This window comes from Aegilops tauschii, chromosome 4, assembly GCF_002575655.3.
Source record: "Aegilops tauschii subsp. strangulata cultivar AL8/78 chromosome 4, Aet v6.0, whole genome shotgun sequence".
Taxonomy (NCBI): Eukaryota; Viridiplantae; Streptophyta; class Magnoliopsida; order Poales; family Poaceae; genus Aegilops; species Aegilops tauschii.
In genome coordinates, this window is record NC_053038.3 from 498,830,696 (window position 1) to 498,843,944 (window position 13,249).

General features: G+C 42.1%; 1 long non-coding RNA gene across 1 annotated transcript; it reads right to left on the minus strand.

The window, feature by feature from the left end:
• Positions 1–7,989: 7,989 nt before the first annotated feature.
• On the minus strand, positions 7,990–13,226 carry LOC109771463 (uncharacterized). The gene is made up of 5 exons (XR_006663133.2): positions 9,427–13,226; positions 9,206–9,325; positions 8,613–9,104; positions 8,396–8,533; positions 7,990–8,314 (listed from the first exon to the last, which is right to left on the minus strand). It is a non-coding gene; the product is annotated as an uncharacterized lncRNA (long non-coding RNA).
• Between the last annotated feature and the right edge of the window lie 23 nt (positions 13,227–13,249).

The window sequence follows — 13,249 nt, forward strand, 5'->3', positions numbered from 1 at the left end:
CCTTGCTTCTGTCCAGGTTCTTCGGTGGCAGCAGGTGGCTCATCAACCGGAGCAGGTGGCTCCTCTGCCGCAGCCGGAGCAGGTGGCTCCTCTGCCGTAGCCGATTCCTCTGCTGCTGGTTCCTCTTGTGCCCGAGCCTGTGGTCGCCGTCGACGTCGACGAAGAAGACATTAGTCATCTATCTCCTTTATTATTATTGTAAAATCCTAGGTTTTCTCTGGTCTGTCCTTTTATCTATTTTTGGGGATGGCCAGGGTTTCTTTTTTTCCTTAATTGATGAAATGCCTATCTAGATTCTGTAGATGTGTTATGTAACTTGCTAGGTTACATGTGTTGAGCCCTTTAGAGGTCATTTTTTGATCTATATAAATTGTTCTGCTAATAATCCGACCAGGGTTGGTTATTGTGCTTATACTATTTCGTAGCTGCACCCTGGAATTGAATTTCCTATGCAGATGATTGTGATAATAACATAAAGATTGATTTGCGCTGAGCACGAGTTATGCACTAGGCAAATAAGGTCTTAAAATGTTGAGTATATGTTTTGCTACTTTTGTTCTTTGAGCACTGATCTTTGGTTTTAATTTAATGATCTACCTAAGTGATTGTGACAATGATTTCAAACATTGATTATCTCTAAGCAGCAGCTAATGCATAAACAAACTGGATTTCATCACTGTTTTACTTGGGCATTGTTAATTAGTTTCTTTGTAAATACAAAATTTTGGATCGCTTCTTGTCAGAATTCATAATAACTACTTAGCTAGAACGTTAAATAGTTAAGGACCATTGAAGGACGGGGTATCAACAGGGGAATCTGCCATGACGATAACATGGGGACTTTCAATATTGATGATCCTAACCACACAAAATCTATATGTTACTAGATACAGGGTGGCTCTTCTATGACAATGGACTGGATGCAAGAAAGCAACAGAATGGTCTTATTTATATAGCAATTTGCGGTTAGCTAATGAGATCATAAGATAGACAACTGGCTGTATCTTTAAGATAGAGAACCAGGAAACAGTAGCTGGATATGGTAGTCAAATCTTACTACTTGACTAGCAAATATATCAGTGAGCAAGGGCGGTGTGTTGGAAGCTTGGAGAATACATATGTAGTTGATTTTTTACTGTTCTAGAGACGACTCTCTTTTCCTATATTGCTAAATATATACAACTCACTACCTATTTTATCGAGTCATGCACCAGTGACACATCAGCAAGTCATCCATGTAAGTTTTAAGTCTTGTTTTTGCATTGGTACATCTTTACGCAGCTCTGCCATGGTACATCATCAGTTCATGCATTTTACGTCGTGAGTGGATTTTTTTGCATTAAGTTGTGTGCTCTCATCGTCATTGTAACTGTGGTGGGTGCTTGGCACATAAATGTATGGTTGATCCTTCATTATTTTCTATTGTATGTTATCCGTTTGGTTGTTTATGTAGCACCTAATAAATAACACACTTCTTTCATCAAGATCATTTAGGGTTTCGGGTTTATGCTATCATCTATAATATTATGTTTCATAGACTCTGTGCCTGCTGAATTCCCATTTTTACGCAACATTTTTTACTACATGTAAATACTATCTGAAGACGTCGATAGTGACGAAGAAGGCCAGATGATCTACAAGAGGCGCAAGGGGAGGGAGCTTGTCGGTGGTGTGCATGCCTGACATGTCAGGCCTAGTGCTGGGGGCTACGGATGCCCTTTCTGCAACCACAAGGTTAATAACACCCGTATGAGTGTTATCCAGCATGCACTCGGACGAGCCGCTAGCCACGCCCATGGCTATGCTTCCAGGGTGGCACACGCCGCGCTTGCTGAGTTCTTGGAGAGGGTTTAGGGCAGTGCGTGCACCCTGACAGCTAGAATGGAAGCTCTTTTGGTCTGAACTAGGTTAAGTACTACCTTAGTTTGTGGTATGTTGGCGAGACTTTATGGATGAACTATGTTAAGAAGTACCGTATGCTTACTGTTGAACTGTGGTACAACTATGCATCTTAAGTTGTGTGCTGACTACATCTAACGTACCAGTGCAATGCAATTGTAGCCTTGAGCTGCAATCAGCCTAGTAGATGGAAATCCAAGCTTCTCTTATAGCAACCTAGGATTGGAATATTGATGCTTTAGTACTCCCTCCATCCCAAAATTCTTGTCTTAGATTTGTATAAATACGGACGTATCAAGTCATGTTTTAGTCAAAATTTTGGGACAGGGTATTTTCTTGTTGTTTTTTCAAATTATTGTCACGCGCTTGTTATTTTATAACATCACGTGATGACATTCCTAGCATCGCAAATGCATGCGAGACGTGACAACTATCGATGCATGGCTTGAGGTCTAGGCGGCAAACGGTGCATGGTGTGATGTCTAGATGGCCACGGAGACCATCGTGTTGGTTGTGGCATGGCTACATGACGATCACAAAGTCTCGATCCAAGTAATACTAGAACCATCGTGTTGGTTGTGGCATGGCTACATGATGATCACAAAGTCTCGATCCAAGTAATACTAGATCACTTGATGACAATTTGATCTGATGTTTCACAAGTCTTGAGCATTAGGGTTTATGTACACAATTTTCAATCCCCAACCCATCCACCCCGAACACGATCTTTGGCTTGCATCACGTAGATGTACAAAATCCAGTTCCTAGCTCTTGCCCCAAGCGCCTACGCTTTTGATTTTTTTCCAGGATCCTAATTAAGCACCTAAATAAGCGCCGCTGCATTGAAGGTGCCCAACGCCGACCAATCAATTTTTCTCACAAGTATTTCCGCTATAGTAGGTAACTACCAATTACTCCCCGCATCTCTCCCCCTAGGGTACGCTCTAAAACCACCACCGCTGCTCACACGCCCGCCTCCCTGCCGCCGGATATGAAATCCACTCGTGGAGGTCGATTGGCCGTCGTGACAGATCGTGGCCATGGACATGGGGGGCCTGTCATGGACGCCGTTGTGGCAGATCGTGGACTTGCGGGGCTAACCACCGACGTCGTCGTCCATTGCATGGATCAGGATCCCCACGAGAAAGCTTTGGACTACTCGGTGTCCGACCCAGATAAGCATCGTGTCAACGAGGAGGTGCACTACTCCGTCGTCGATCACAAGCAGCAGCACATGCACGGCATGGACTGGAATTCCGTTACGGTAATTTTATTTTTTAACCCTAGATCTGTCTTCAAGTTTAAGGTTAGAGGTTAATCATTAAACCATCAATATGTTGTTGAATTGGCATAATGGAATCTAGCTCTAAATATACTGTTGATCATCAGGACATAATGATCATTATTTATTCAATCAATCTTTGAGAAATTAATGGTTCATCAACTCCACAATTTAGTGCGTTTTGGTTTTATGCTAAAAGTCAGACATCATAAAGGTTGTGCATGTTTATTGACATTTTTTAAAGTACATCATATGATTTATGCTTTCATATGGATTTGATATTGCTCTTTTCTCCTTCAATTTTCAAAGTTAATAAATATTTACTTTAAAAATAATTTATAGGCACTACAGTATGGAACTTAGGAATATTAGGTACTGTAAACAATGGTGCAACTTATATCATACATAATTTAAACTTGCAGCCTTATTCTCATGATTATGCAGACATTTCCGAAGGAGAGATGGATGCACACACTCAGAAAAGACTTGAAGAATTGCAGAATGGACAGTGCAACGTGCTTAAGCGTATGGCGTATCGTTGCGCGTTCTGTGGCAAATATCTGGACCTGGCTTTCGTTAGTATTTTTGAGCACGCCGAAGGAGTTGCCAAAGGCTACCAAATGAAGCATGGTGTGAAGGCGAAACATAAGGCGCTAGCCCAATACCTCAGGAATTTGTCGGACAAAGAGAAGGTCCGAAGAAGGTGTTATGAGAACCAGCATGCCAAAGAATAGATGAATAATCGAAACCCTGAAGAAGTTCTGGTTGGCATAAGTAGTCATTTGCGTTTTTTTAAATACCAATGAATATTTTACTTATCATAGTTTTTGCAAAATGTTACATTTATTAAATTTAATCATAAAAATGCATACAATTCAAGTGTTGATTTTTCACAATATTTGTAACCTTGCATCTAATAGTTTACCATTTTATTGGTTAACCATTATTTTCATATATTTACTGTGGAGTGCTTAAAATTATTCAAGATCAATTGGTGTACTGAAAGACTCATCCACATGCAATATGAACAGCACTGTATTTTTAGGGTTTCTTCAAAAGCACACCTGTGGTCATGCTGATCTTTTATGTTTGGCCAGAATTGGTAAAGCTGCCAAATCTGCATCTGATCCGGCCCAACACTTTGTTCCTTTTGTGGGCCTGTACAAGTGGGAGGCAGAGAGAAAAGCGAGCGATGGCCCCAACCCCACCCCCATTCCCAATCCCACCACACTTCGTTCTTTGCAGAGATAGAGAGGCGACGCGGAGGGTGACGGCTAGGGTTTGCCAAGCCGTCACCTTGGCCGCCCCCATCATCATCAAATCGGCCGGTCCGCAAGGCCACCCACTCCTCCCTGCTCCGGCCACGATTCTCCACTGCTTCATCGCCAACAAGGTCTGACAACAGCACCTCTTCTCCCCAATCCTTGACCGCGCCGCCCGAAGCTCCGGTGGTGCCAGCTTCAAACAAGTCTACTCGAGCCCCATCTGGTACCACTTCATAGGTAAGATTGATATTCCCTGCCCTTCGCATGTCGATCTGACCTTAATTTTGTGATCTAGCAGCACCGCCCAAGTTAAAATCTGACACTTGCTTGTGTGCATGTTTCGGGTATTCGCAGATTTACTGTCAACTAGTAGGACATATTGCAACAAGTAATTTTACAACAAGATAATCTGACAATGTACTGCATAATCATGGTTTTACTTGTTCGTATGGGTAGTAATGGGTAAACACTTTCGTAGCAAGTAAGAGAAAAGGGTGGGTGTTGGCCAGCATACCTTGCTCGTCGACATAGCCTTCACTATGCTATCATCTTGCCTGACAGATGCTATCAAGTACTTTTTCTCCCTGGAAAATGATCCCCCACTGCTAGATATATAAAAAGTATATTCACAGGAGCATACACATGTTTTGGTTTGTTGGGATAGTTTGAAGACTGTGTATATGTATTTGCTGATGCTTAATTATTAAAAACTAAAAAGGCGAGCACAGAAGCAGTCCATGAGGAAATGTGTAATGATGGAATGAGGATCAGTTATAGTTTCATGTACTACTCGATGGTAGTATGATGATTAGTGCATATTTTGAAGGATTTGTCAAGTATAGACTGCTCTTGATTGGTGCATGTTTTTTATGATATGTGCACACATGTAATATTTTTGGTTGGTGCATTTTTTTGATGATTGTTGTTACTGCTTACTTGAATTATGTCAGCCTATCTCCAAGATATGGTATGGGCTTGTTGGGGTCAATGAAGATTTGCTGTGAACTAGTAGTTCACATTGCAACAAATTCCTCAATGTTGGATTTTCTGCCATTATACTTTATAATCATGATTTTACTTGTTGGTATGCGTAGTAATGAGTAAATAAATAGCAAGTATACAAAAGGGTGACTGTTGGTCAGCATACCTTGCTCGTTCTCATAGCCTTCACTATGCTGTCATCTTGCTTGAGAGATGCTATCATGTCCTTATTCTCACTGGAAAATTAACCTCCACAGCTACCTCTAAAAATGTTATGTACAGCACCAAATGGATTATTTGTTTAGTTGGGACAATTTAAAGACTTTATATTTATTACCTGATGGTACCACACAACAGCCCATCAGGAATTTGCAGTGATCAAAGGCAGATCAGTTATAGTTTCACGTATTGCTCGATGAGAGCAATCAATCATGGTTCATATTTTGAATGATGTCTTAAGTATGCAAGGCTACTAATTTGTGCATACCTTTGATGAAATGATTTGTTAAGTGATTGGTTGGCTACAAATCATGGTGTAACAATTATGGTTGGTTTATATTTTTGATGATTCTTTTTACTGCTTGTTCGAATTATGTGCGAAATTGGTTTGATGCCAAAAATACATGGCTACTAATTGGTTGGTTACCAAGTTTTCTTGTCCAGCTCACATAAATTTGCCAATATTTGGCAATGCCACCATTGCTAGCAAGCCAATCATGATCTATCAGCATGAATGGTTCGATGCCAAAATTTGGCGTGCCAATATCTGGCAAAATGCCAAATGTTCGCTACTAATTGGTTGGCTACCAACTATTTATGCCAACGTCACAAAAATATGCCAAAAAAATTGTAACTTTGAAATATCCTAATTGGTTCTGTCTTCCCAATGATTATGAGTCTAACCACTAGTCTTGACTAGTCATGCGAATAGTCTAGTAGTATCAATCTGGTTGTCGACTAGTTTTTTCGTGTAGATGTTTATACATGAACTACGTACTTAGCAAGAAGTATGCGAAAAGATTATTCACATTGTATATGGTGCTAACAAGTCCTAATGGAAGACTGATTTCATATATCAATAACTAACATTTGTTCATTGCAATGCATGCAACAGGTTTGAATGGCAAGGGAAACCATCCTCATCAGCAGTGAAGAGAGTGATCACCGGACCACCTCAGATGATGCTTCAGATGGCACTTCACATGGGAGTGATGGCTATAGCGGTGATGACGACACCTCTAGCGACAATGACACTGATGATAGTTCTGATGGAGATGGATATGTGGACCACGATCCTATCTTGGCACACAAGGGTAAAGTTCTATATGGCTGGTCAGATATTAAATGAACTGTGAACTATCTAAAGTTGATGTTTGAGTGACACTTAATTACCACACATTACTCTGTTTGGGTTCTAGATGACCTTCCAAATCAACGTTGACTGAACTAGAGCTTAAATAGAGCAGTGTTTAGTTGTTAGTTTAAATAAATCAAATATTCAATTTGCCCATGTTTCTACGAGATATTGCTGGGTGGATGTGATTGGGTTATCTATGTCCTTCATTTCTTGATCATTGGAGTAGGCATTGATCATCAACCCAGTGCTGATGTTCTAGATCTTACGTATGAAATTATTTACTACTCTGTCATCTTATTTTTTTTTATACAGGTCCGGGATACCTAGGGAGAAGAGGAACTTTCGAGGATCGCATCTTCTACGGCAACCATGTATTGCTAAACCAGGATCGACGGGACCGTCTCAAATCCATAGTAAAGAAGTGCCAACCTCCCATACCATACTATCTCAACACCGTCACTCGCTCGGCAGTCATCAGAGGGAAGAGCAAGATGGTAAACACTTGGACTTTTTTTTGCAAATCATACTTCACAAGTGAAAATGCCATCATGTAGAGACAGAGAGGAGGACGGGCGTGGTTGTGCGTTAGCTGCTCTTTCCATATTTGTGAACTGCGGTCGTACTCGTTAGCTGCTCTTTCCATATTTGGATGAGCGCTAGTTCCCACCAATGGGCGCTCGGGCGCCCGCTAGCCATGTCGACATCCAAAGTTGATAATATAATCGCATGGAACATAAAAAATTATAGATACGTTGGAGACGTATCAGTTCGCCACCGAGCACGACCAGTGTTGTTGGTCGTGCTTCAAGGGTGCACCCCGTGCACCGCGTGCGCTCACCGCTCCAGCATCGCTGCTTGTCGTGGTGAAGGGGGACGATTAGGAGGCCGAGAGGGCCTACATTGTGACCATCGAGGAGACCACAAGGAGGGTCATAGAGGACTCCGAGTGTGATGAGCTTGCCAGGTGGCCTGGCATTGCACAGGCATTGGCCAATTGGCAGTTGGGGTGGAGGCCAACGCAACCTCACCGCCACCAGCACTGCCCGCGCCTGAGACAGACAGTTGGGGTGCTTTTTTCAAATGAGCATGCTATTTTTAAAATATCAGTATGCTTATTTTCTATTTCAAAATAAACGTTTTTCAAGGTTATTTGAAAACGAGGTTTCTATTTTGATTTAGTAGGTTTGTGAGGAAATCCAACGTTCTATTTTCGTATATATATAAAAATGAAAAAAATACAGATAACCAACTTCACTAAAATGCATTGTTTGATCGATGTTGATAAATCATAACTAGGCTACCATGTCGACCCGTCCATAATAAAATGAGGGTGTACCAATCAGACCAGGAATTCAAAAAAATAGTGGCAGTCCATCAAATAGGTATAATACATCAGAAACAAGGTGGATCACGGCATGGAAAACTATCTAATTCAGTTTGTTCTCAATTTTTCGACCCCAGAAATCCTTTTGTTTTCTCTGCCTGACCCTGTGCATCTAAACATCCTGTCTCGACTTCACTTTAGCTTCCCTGCATGAAATAACGTTTGTTAATAGGATAGCAAAGAAGATTTGAGCATGTACAGTACACTATAACACAAAAAACACTAACTTCACTGATTTTCTCTTCATAGCAGCAGAAGCTAACTTGACAGATCTTATTCGCTCAGCCTTTGGTACATTCCTAGCAGGCCTTTTTGTCTTCATCACCCCTTTGGCCTGTTCTTTACCGCCCTTCCTAGAGTCTTTCCTGGAAAAGTTAAGAAACGTCAACACAGTACTAGCAAAGACCTGACATGTAGAGCGGACATGTAAGTACAGACACTAACTTCACTGGTTTTCCTCACGCACCCTTGTCATCGTTCTTTTTCTTCCTCCCAGCTTTGACATTTGGAGCGCCCTTGCGTTTCCTGCAAAAAATGAAATAGATGAATCTGCAGCCAGCATTCGAAAACATGTTTAAGTACGCACAATTGTGGTAATGTCCACTTGTTTGGTTTTGCATAATCCTCTTCTGCAACCTCCAATGGTCTCTTCCTAGCCCTCCTCAGCCCACCATCTTCTACATCTGAATCTTCCTCTTCTTTTGCATCTGAATCTTCCTCTACTTCTGCATCTGAATCTTCCTCTTCTTCTGCATCTGACTCTCCCTCTTCTTCTGCATCTGAATCTTCCTCTTCTTCTGTACCTGAATCTTCCTCTTCTTCTGATCTGCCTCTGTCTCTTCTTCTGTATCCGCCTCTGTCTCTTCTTCTGTATCTGACTCTGTCTCTTGTTTTTGCTTCTTCCTCCTTGTGACCTTTCATTTCCCCGATTTTATCCTGCGTAAATTGAAGAAAAACATGTGAACACTCTCCGGGAGAACATATTAACACTGTAAGCATGTATGGAAATGAACAATGAGATTAACATGTGCACTAACTTCGTTGCTTTTCTTGAATCTTCCTCGTCTTCTGTATCTGACTCTGTGTCTTCTTCTGTCTCTAAGTCTTTCTCTTTTTGCTTCTTCCTTCTTGTGACATTTGATTTTCCCGATTTGTTCCTGCGTAAATTGAAGAAAAACATGTGAACACTCTCCCGAAGAACATATTAACATTGTAAGCATGTATGGAAATGAACAATGAGATGAAAATGTGCACTAACTTCGTTGCTTGTTTCCCTCTCATCTGCTCGTGCTTGGATTTAATCCTCTTGTTGGATTCTTCGATAGTTGGTCTCCCTTTTGGAACTATTTTGATTGGATTTTCCACGTCATCAGTGCAGCATTCGCGAGCAGCAGAGAAGTATGCCGGCAAAGGAACAAGCGATTTATGGCCTTCATCCAAATCAGTTTTTTCTCCATCAACCAATATACTCCGGAGGAGGTCCATCACCTGTTCTGACTGTGAATCGCTAGCTGCGGCTGTGAATAAAGCGTCACTAGCCATGTTGCGTAGTTGATGATACTTATTCATGTGATCAGACCATACATGAGTATTTGCAGTCCTCGAAGAAGGGAACACTGGCTTGGCATGCATTGTCCATGTTTTCTTCACAATTTTTTTGGAAATGTGTGTACACCAAGATGATCCAGAACGCAGAATATATGTGCGCATGGGTAATCCTGACTCTCCAACTTTTTACATTTACAAGCTGCATCATCCAGTCTTGCTCCTGTAAACAGACAAGTCACGTGATATATAAAATCCATAGGCTTAGCATCCACGCCTTGTGCATCCAACTCCTCACTATCCTTACCTTCCAAGTCATTGGGATCCTTAGCATCCAGGTTTTTTGCATGCAAGTCCACACCATCCTTGCCTTCCAAGTCATTGGGATCCTTAGCATCCAGGGTTTTTGCATGCAAGTCCACACCATCCTTGCCTTCCAAGTCATTGGGATCCTCAGCATCCAAGTTTTTTGCATGCAAGTCCTCAGCATCCTTACCTTCCAAGTCATTGGGATCCTCAGCATCCAAGTTTTTTGCATGCAAGTCCTCAGCATCCTTACCTTCCTTACCTTGCAATTCTGTAGCATCCCTACCATATGGGTCTTTATCATATGGGACTTTGCACAAAACTCCAAACACGACCAAACCATCACACGCTACCCAGTCTGTGACCTGCCAATTTGTTCCTTCGACAATCTGACACTTTACCCATGGAAACGTCACAGTTGTATAAATATAAGAGGCAGCAATCTCCAGAGGGTGTGCATTCAGCTTAGTGAAGGGTATCGTATGTGTCGCTACTGCGTCTAATGCTGCTTCATTCTTACGCATTATGGATACATAGTGCTCAACATGCTGCAACAAATCAACAAGCTGCATCTTCCTGTTCAGGTGCACATGAAGCCTTGAGTTGAGAGACTCACTCCTCCGATTACTCATCATTCCTAGGAAATATATACCCTTTGTGTACGCAGCAGCCCATTTGTGTCGCAGCTCGTACATCCTGTTAACCCATGACGACCTCTTCCCCGTTGGTTTTATTTTGAACCAAACCTTATAAGCCTCCCATCTTTTCTCAAACTCTCAACATCCCAACGACGGTAAATGAATTCCCTAAATTCCTCAAGCTTATTCTTGCGGAGGTGCATCACCATATTCTCCTCAATATGCCATGTGCACAAACGATGATCTGTTCCAGTCCAGACAATAGCTATTGATTTAGCCATTGCACCGTCCCCATCGGTGATTGCTGAAATGGGTGTTGTCTGGGACATTGCCTCCAAAAATACATGAAGAAGCCACTGGTATGATGCAACTATCTCATCTGACACTAGACCGACCCCAAACAAAACTGTGTTGCGGTGATGGTTCAGACCAACAAATGGAACAAACGAAAGCCTGTACTTGTTAGACCGATATGTACTGTCGAACACCACGACACCACCAAAGGCAACATAGTCAATCCGGGATTGTGAAATCAGCCCAAAATATGTTCCTCAAATGGCCTTCGCTGTCTTTTGTGTATTTGAAAAAGAATTTCGGGTCTGCTTTTTTCTGTGCAATCATATAGGTGAGCAAATATCTAGTGTCACTACCTTCTATCTTGCGCTTCTTCTGGATTGAAACATGGTTGTATAGGTCTCGATCTATAAATCCAAGCTTGTCGGGACCTCCGACATTCTTCTCCATTACATTCATAATCTGATGTGTTTGAAGTCCACCGACGGCATACTCGATGACATCGGCCTTTTGTGCGTCAGTCATTCTACGATGAGCCGATAAGTAGGGAGTCAGGTCAGCAGGGACAAACAGATGGTTATGCTTGTCCACAAAATTCTTGACGAACCAGAGGCCACTGCTATCTTGTAGCTCAACCTGAAAAAGAGCGGGACACCACACCGAGACAGACCCCCTCGGTGTTCTTTTTCTTTCAGCTCTGTTAAAGTGCTTAAGGGCCCGCCATCCTTGTTTGCAGCACTTGTATGTCCTTCTGTATGCATTTTGTTTTAGACCCGGACCCCTGTACTTTAGATCATCCTTTCTAACACCAAACCCTTTTTTTTGCATAGCCTACGTAGAACATGTAGGCTTCTTCCTCAGTCCTGAAAGTCTTGTTCACAATCTCTAAGTATTCCATATACTCATTCAGATCTGAACCAGCCATGCCTTTATTATCAATTCCTTTACCTTGCATGTGTACATCATCCATGTCTATGCCATCCTTTCCTGCATCGTCATTATCATTATCATCCGTGCACATACCATCCATTCCTTTGCCTTCGTTTTGTCTATCACCCATGTCCCTGTCATCCTTGCCTGTATCACCCAAGTTTTCGCCATCGTTGCCTTTATCATCCATGTCGTTATGCCGCCAACGAAAACAGATAGTCAATGTTACGGATGGATAGCATACATAATAATTATGCACTACTCTGCTTAAATAATGGATTTAATTTTTCATATCGGATTCATGTACCAAACTCAGTCCTTCAAAAGCTGTAAGTAAGTATAAAATATGCCCTGACTAAATCCAGAAATATTTAATTGATTGTACTTGCTGTAAGTGATGATCTCCTAACTAAATCCAAAGTGCACGAATCCTTCAAGTCCCCTGATAGATCCACCCTGATAGATCAATTATCTCCAAACTCCATTCAAAATTGTCTCCTAACTAAATCCAAAATTATCACCTAACTAAATCCAAATTATCTCCTAACTAAATCCAAAATAACTCCAAACTCCATACAAAAATAATTATCTCCTAACTAAATCCAAAATATCTCGAAACTCAATTCAAAAGCATCTCCTAACTAAATCCAAAATAACTTTCTTTGAATTCAAATCTGCTGACAACTTTCTCATGCCACACAACCCTAACTAAGTCCTTAAATATGTCCTAGCTAAATCCGAGTTACACTTCCTTTGAATCAAAATCTTGTCACAACTTTCTGAAACCATAAACCCTAACTAACTACATCAATATGTCCTAGCTAAATCCAACTTACACTCCCTTTCAATCGAAATCTGGTCACACCTTTCTGAAACCATAAACCCTAAACCTCACATGACATATCCTAAACCCTAATCAAATACGACACCTATTGGTACTATATGCATAAGGGACCAAAAAAGATTTGAGATGGTAGGCACTTACAGCGAAGATCCGGTGTGAAAAAGTTGATGCACGTCGATGAGGATGATGTGGCCTCTCGGGTCGGGGAAGGTGGCGTCCGCTCGGGGAAGGAGGGGATTAGTGGCTCGTCGGAAGATCTGGCGCTGCGACCCGAGTGGGGTGACTTGCGATGGAGGGGGAGGGGGGAGTAGGAGCAGGAGGAAGGAGTGACACGGCGAGTGCGATCGGCGGCGATCGAGGGAGCCGGGGGCGATCGGCGGCGATCGAAGGTGCCAGAGGCGATCGGCGACGATCGAGGGCGCCGAGGTTAGGGCTCGAGAGGAGGAGAGAGGACGAACCGCTCGAACCGAAATTCAAAAGAGTACGCACGATGATTGGACCTCTATAATGAAGTTTTTTATTAA